At 35.4% G+C, this 7,504-nt stretch overlaps 1 pseudogene; it reads right to left on the reverse strand.

Moving 5' to 3' along the window:
- Positions 1–729: 729 nt before the first annotated feature.
- Positions 730–7,041, reverse strand: LOC113298982 (annotated as a pseudogene).
- Between the last annotated feature and the right edge of the window lie 463 nt (positions 7,042–7,504).

The following is a 7,504-nucleotide window of genomic DNA, read 5'->3' on the forward strand; positions in this document are numbered from 1 at the left end:
ATGCTGAGGTGGCGTGGAAAATGGAACTCTTCCACCATAAGACTTGCTCTTACAACAACTAATCTCTCTAATAAGATATCGTCCTTTTCGTCTCTACATCTTCTACCTTCACCTCTGATTCTCCTTAAACATGTAATTATTTCTTTATTGTTTTTTTCTTTCTTTTTTTTAATATCCTAAAGTCTTACCAAATATCACCTATTTTGGAGAGACTTTGTTCAAACCTTTTACGGTATATTTTCACTTAAAAGTCTCTAAAAATCACCCATAACCTTAAATCATTGATTTGAAAATCCAAATCCAATAACAGAGAATTCTAAAGACTTTCAGAAAGTCACTATCCAATAACAGAGAATTCTAAAGATTTCAGAAAGTCACTATCCAATAACAGAAACTCTCAAAGATTTACAAAAACTCCCCATCGACTAACAAGATATTTGGAATGTCTATAAGATTTCCTATAATTCTCAATTGACTAACCCCTTTAATTCTATAGAAAGTTTATGTTCCCTTGGCTATCAAACGCAGCCTAAAATCATGCTTTTGATGATGTTATTTTATTTTTATTTTATTTTTCAGATAAGCCCCCAAATCTATGGATCCACGGAATTATAACTAAACAATGTTACTTCCATGGAGAAACATCTAATTCCATGTTAGACGTCATCAAACACAGCCTGTGGAAAACAACGGATTCAAGAGAGACTTGTTCCGGTTGCACGACTACTTGTAGAAGAAACAACCCAACTATGAGTTCTCTAATCAATACCAAGATAAATGTATTCACAATGAGCAGCAGACGATTTCAGTTTTCAGAAATAGGCGCCATTTGTTGGCACAATAGATTATACGTCTACATCAAGTAGAAGATGCATATATACTCCAAGATCACCGGCTAGAGCGGCATTGACAAAGATTGGTATGACAGAGGGAAACTATTTAAGATTTAAACTTCTCGTTTTCAGCCTAACCAAGGTTGCAAACTATTTAAGGGAAACAGAGGGAATGACTCGCCATAGTAGTTCATAGTTTATCTTCATCGGACTGAGAGCACTGCCCGGGGACAGAATCAGCAAAAAAATCCTTAACTGAAACAAAGAGAAGCTGTTATTCAATGATGAATAACTGACTATAATATCGTTAGTCATAATAAACTTCAACAAAAGATGATCACTATTTGCATAAAAAGTAGGACGTCAGTATGAACAATTACAATGACGAGAAACATACCTTCTTTGAAGTTTGTACGTGTCTTTATTATGCCACGTGTAGATTTGATGCTTCAATTCAGCATAACATAACAACTGATCCATCTACCAGTGCATAGTTCTATCTAGCTTCATTCACAAGCCAATATGCAAGTTTTAGCTATTATAAAATCAATGCTTGTGTTCCACATCTGAAAATCTATTGTATCAATGCTTCTACCTGTAAATGTGTACTTCTGCCGTAAATTTTTTTTACCAGATGAAACTTCCAATTTCAGAGTAGCTATAGTAGGGTCAGGGATCTGTCAGGAAAAGTCCAACTCTTAATCTCATCCTATGGTTGTGAATCCACCTATTTTAAAAAGGGGGAAATTCAGCATATTCACATCCCTAAATTGGCTGGAATCGACAATTGTAGATTGCTGCTGCATTTTTGTAACATCTGGATAGGACAATATACATCATGTCTATTTCTTAAAATGTGTAAGTTATTTCGCTTACCAATGTCGTCTTGTTCTGGAGAGTCCAGCAAAAGATCCGAATCAGAAGGCTGACCCTGGATAGTTTCCCAGATCTCCAAGATCTGAAAAGATTACCAAGATTACATTACAGTTACAAACTTCTGCTAACATAATACTTTCTCATAACAGCGTAAGACAATCCATTAAAAAGGAGGAAATTTTCACAGTTTGACAGAGAAAAAACAAGAGTAATTACGAATAATTCGCTTACTAATGATAGTTAGTTTTGCTTCATTTACTTGATTAAAGGGCTAACTTAAATAACTAGAGCATTCTGATACAAGTGACGACGATCCTACTCAGCAAAGCTGTAAAATATCTTAAGGGTTCTCTTTCTGTCCTAAAATCTCTAGTGAGCTCATTCGCTATATTCAACACAGAAAAGAAAACAAAGATTACCTCCCAAGTTTGTCAAATCTGCTGTTAAGTCTGACAAGCTAAAATTCCAAGGAATATTTGCTAATGATCTGAGGGAATCCCTTCCACTATCTGCACCCAGCTGTAATCCTACTGAATTTGCCACATCTGATGTGAATGCTGTGTCAAGAGCTGATGTGTCTACACTCGTTCCTGAAATCTCTGATGTAGTAAATGGAAAATGACCACTGGAAGCCACTGATGCAGGACTGATGGCTACTTCTGACATGGATGGCATGGCACTGTTAGGAGGGATAATAAGTCCCGCAGTACTCGCACTTCTCTCCAACGTCACCATATATAAAACAATAATAATTAAAAGAAAAATTGCCATTAGAAAAGTCGTCAAGAAAAGAGAGAATGAGAGTAGTAATAGTCATTTTTAAAGATGCTCCACACGGTATCTTTATATAACGGTTATGGTACACTTTATATTTACGTAAAATACTTATGGCGCAGCAAATAGTAAAGAAAAAACCAGGGTTGATTCACACAGAACGTAGATAAAGCAGAGTCTCAACTGAAAGAGAAATCCTATTTATACTAGGGTTTCCGAGCTAAGAATCCTAAATAAAGATACTTGAAATTACTATAAGAAAGCCATCAAACGTATTAGCGACCAATTAACTCAAATAAAAGAAAACAGTAAAACTAATCATGCTCCTGCATCATATACACAGCTTTAAGTCATTCAGAGTTGACAAGACATGACTGTTAAGTGAGAAATTTCAAAACATAAATTTCAAAAATTCGCCATGTAATATCGTTAAAGACCATTGAAATCAAATTGATTTTTTTCTGATTTGACAAAAAATAGAATCCACCAGACACAACGACTAGGTATGAACATGGCAAAGCATGGGTTTACGACTTGCAGTAATATAATAATCTTGCCTCATGGAGCAAAATTAGATGTGGCTTAAGAAGATTGTGTAATAAATTAAACATTGTAGTAAACAAGGTGTTTGCAAGCAATGTAGTATGCCTCGGCCAAGTCAGCCGAGTTACTTGCGGCCGAGTCGGGCATTTTCTATTAAGTTGTGACTCGGTCAGAGTCAAGTCTTACTGAGTCGCGAGTAACTCGGCAGACTAAAAACTTAAAGCAACAGTGCAGCCGCAAGGATCGGCCAACTCTATAAGTTTGTCAACTTCTTTTTGAACTACTACTCCTCCATTTTTCTTCTTCGTCTTCTTCCACATCTAATAATGTTACACACAGTTTACATATCTGGAAAAAATATGCACAGGTATGATTAGCCGAGTTACTCGGTTGGGATCGGGGAATACTCGGGGATCGTCCTCATCCGAGCCGGGGCCGATCCCCGAGTCGAATTACATTGTTTGCAAGTTATTATAGTTATTGCATCCACTCAACCACAAGTTTCAGCAGGTCTGCTTCACAACTGAATCTTACTTTACAAATACGAAAGCTAGGACAGAAATTAAGAAACATTACATGAAACAGATGAGACATGAGAGAGTAAGTGACTAAGTTCTTACTCATTGCCCGAGTTTACTCGAATAGGGTGAAGATTTCCTGTTGCAGAGACTCCATTTACCACTTGACATCTAGAAAGACCAGAATTCACGGCATGGAGATGTGGCTGACCTGCCACGGACATTGGTGGTGGTTGTAGAACAGGGTACCCCATAGGTAAATTGTTAGCTGCACTGCAAAAGGCTCGGCATTGACTAAGAATGAAATAGTGAATAAAGGCAAGGCTGATGAGAAAATATATGCATAACTAACTGGTGTAGTCTAAAACTGTAAGGAAAGTAACGCCTAAAGAAATTGGAAGAACAACACTGAAGATGAGGCATTTGGATCCAGAACAGTAGTACAGTTCATATTAGAAATTAGTATTAATAATTACTCTTTCTCGACTGACTCTAACGGTTGTTTGCCAGAGATACTACTAAGAGTGTAGCATCCTTAATCTTAGATAATGTGTGTAACAATGGAGCTCATATGCTTATATAGTTGGACTAAGATAACCTGTTTCATTTCTCCAATAAACACTAACAAAAGAATTAAGGAAACCTACCAGGCATGGGATGAACACCATTCTGGATTGGGGCCAAGGAAATCTTGGGTGGCACTGGAACTTGATATGTCATGAGATGATATTGATGTGCAAGCAAATGATTAAACAAAATGATCTGTTTCTTCAGCTTTAACCTTATGTAATAAGCTCTGAAAAATTCAGTGTTTTCTTCTTCCAGTTTCTTCCATACTAAACATACATTGAAAAAAAAAAAAGGATACCATAATCAGATTAGTCCATACGTTATCATCCCTGCAACTAAAGAGAGAGGCTACAAAAATAGATTATAAAGACAAAAGAGATAAGTTATAAAACAAGATTGTTGACACAGTTTCAATACTTCGCTTAAAGGTTTGAGACTCAAGGGAATGGATTAGCTATTTATATGTTTAAGCACCAGGAATTGATAGAAAGCTCAGCATACCCAATGATGTAAACTGAGGCTCGATCCGCACTCGATTCAACAAAGTCTGTACCACCTCATCCCTATTCATATAAAACTGTAGGCATCTTTCTATTAAACTCTGGACCTACACAACATAAAGCTTATATTAGAAAGAGCTGATCCAGTGGTTATTAGCAAAAGCAAAACCAGTCCACCACAAATGGATATTGACAACACGAATAGAGGTTATCTTACAAGTTCAATATCTTCACGAGAGACTTTCCTGCTATCATTGCTGGATCCAGATTTAGATATTGAATCCGTTAAAGGAGCATCATTGGATGTGTTATTCGGCAGGTCACCCTACAATTCCTGTGAAACTTGGGCTGAGGATGGTATCTCAGACGTGCTTTGTGTATCCTGAGAAAGCTCTTTTAATATAGTTACTAAATAAGCGAAAATGCATATAAAGGTTTGAAAATGATGCAGAATAATTGAGTTAACAGATTTTGTTCCAAATACGAGCCTCGGTCATTAGGAGATAGAAACTCCTAGAAATGTCTATATGTTCCAAATATACTAAGTGGCGGTGATAAAAAGAAACGTGAGTGTGCATTCACCCGCCTACCTCCCATACTCTCGCTCTAGAGCATTTGGGATGAGATATTGTACATGAGGTATGTTGTGAATGTGCTCCACTGCGCACTTTGTTTGCTTCCTTGATATCCTTTTGAAGTGGAAGAGGGGAAATCTGGTAGAAAGCATTATCAAATTCACAGCCTCTACAAGCAGGCAAGCTATCCTTTAAGAATAAACTTTTCCAATAAAAAGCATTCAAAGGAAAATCTACATATCCTCTCATGATTAATGGTAGTTGACCAATGCTTCTCAATCATCTGGACTTTCTTGGAGAGTTTTTATGACTTCCGATACCACCAAATAAAGTTCCACAACTCCATATCTCTCAAATATAGTTCTTGAAAGAACAAACCGCGAGGGAAAAACAAATAAACAGTAGATCAAGACTTTTGATGTGGAATCACAATGTAATCCATCTGTGTAGATGGAATGCAGTTGGTATGTACTAGTATCCCATTCAAAACTAACTGAAGGTCGGAGCGAAGTTCATTGACTAAGTGATGTACAATTCAAAATCAGGGCATTTCTTCCATTGAGAAAAAATAACACAAAGGTAAAAAAGAAAAGAAGAAGCTGATATATAAAAGAAATATAACGGATTAATATTGCACCATTATTACCTGTGGGGCCTTCATCTTAGTTTAGCATGGCACTCCCCTATTCAAGCTAACAGGATTCTATAGCTGCAAAAGCTAAAGCCAACCCGAAATTACACCACTTGTATTCTTATTTGATCTGACAAGAAACCTATTTAAACATGGAAGACTATCTACACTAGTACGTAAGACCTTAGCTCCAAACATTGTCTCAGAACAGCGATATATAATGTGAAGTCTAACTTTACGAAATATTTTAGGAGATAAACATAACCAAGAATCCAACAGGGACTACCAAGAAAACAAAATTTATATAATGAGTTTATCCAATTACAATAATATGTTGAAAAAGATACATATGGAAAAATAACTACAATTTGAAAAAAAATCAAATATCAGAAATCATTTAAATAATTGATCATCATTATGCAGTTTTCACATACTATAGTAATTAATAGAAACAAACAGCAACTTGTGTAAAAACTGATTCGAAACAATATTTTGACCTAAATAACAAACTAAAAACCAAAATTACCCTAATAAGCCAACAATTTAGGCCACTAATAATCACATAATCAGGGGAAAAAACATAAAGAAATCAATTATCACGTGCGCATAATATACTCTTCTAAACATCTGGAAAAAGATTAACAAAAGTAGCAATAAAAAATTCCTATGAGATTTTGAATGTCTCAAGAACTAATCAATTATTTAATACACAGAATTACTCCTTAAAAAAGAAAACACTAATCATAGAGTATTTCATCCAGGATTAGTTAACGTTATTAAATATGAAATTAAGATCTCACATACTAAATATCATTACTGTTTGTTACTCCAAAGTTATCAAAAAATTTAAGAAGAATTTCCAAAAACAAAAACCACAAATCAATAAAATAAAAAACCAGGAAAAAAAATTATTGAAATTTTCAGTTCTTTCTGTATTGATGAACTGCATTACAAACAATTTGCAGAGCACAAAAAGTGGATTCACGATTTATACTTACTAATGGACGAATAGAGAACAAAATATTCTTTTCAAAGGGAAATTGTATGAAAGATTTTCTTTAACAAGTCTATGAAAATGAGATTCGCAACAAATAATTGAAAGGAAACAAACAAAAGGAGATGAAGAAAGGAACCGAGGAAAAAAAATCTCCCGCTTTTCTTTGCTTTTATTCAGCTTTCTTAGATTTTTTTTCCTCTTCTTTTTCGTAGATGCGAAAAGAAGAATCGTGTACTTTTCCAGGTCTACACCATTTTTTTTTCTTTTTATCGTAAAAAATTTGGTGCTCACCAGTTTGGAACTCAGGTCACAGGTATCATCACCAAATGACTTTATCACTAATAAATTTTGGATCATTCGTATCATCACCAAATGACTTTACCACTGAACTCACGTCTACACCATATTAATACCACGTGAAAATCTGTTGATTAAATCGTAATATTTCTGACTACAGTGGTTCTATACAGACTGTGTGGGGAAACCACATCAAAAACGCATTTTAAATTTGTCTCACAATTTCTTTTGATGTGGTCCCGGTGAGCCCCTCAAAGGACAGCAAGGGGTCCAGCTTTGTGAAAGCTTTTGGAACTTTTATTATTTATCTTTTTTTCGGGGGAGAGGGGTGTTTACCCGGTAAAAAAAAAAGACTTTTTGTTCTAATTAACAGGGTGCATCTTGTGAGAA

This window comes from Papaver somniferum, chromosome 7 (assembly GCF_003573695.1).
Source record: "Papaver somniferum cultivar HN1 chromosome 7, ASM357369v1, whole genome shotgun sequence".
NCBI classification, from domain to species: Eukaryota; Viridiplantae; Streptophyta; class Magnoliopsida; order Ranunculales; family Papaveraceae; genus Papaver; species Papaver somniferum.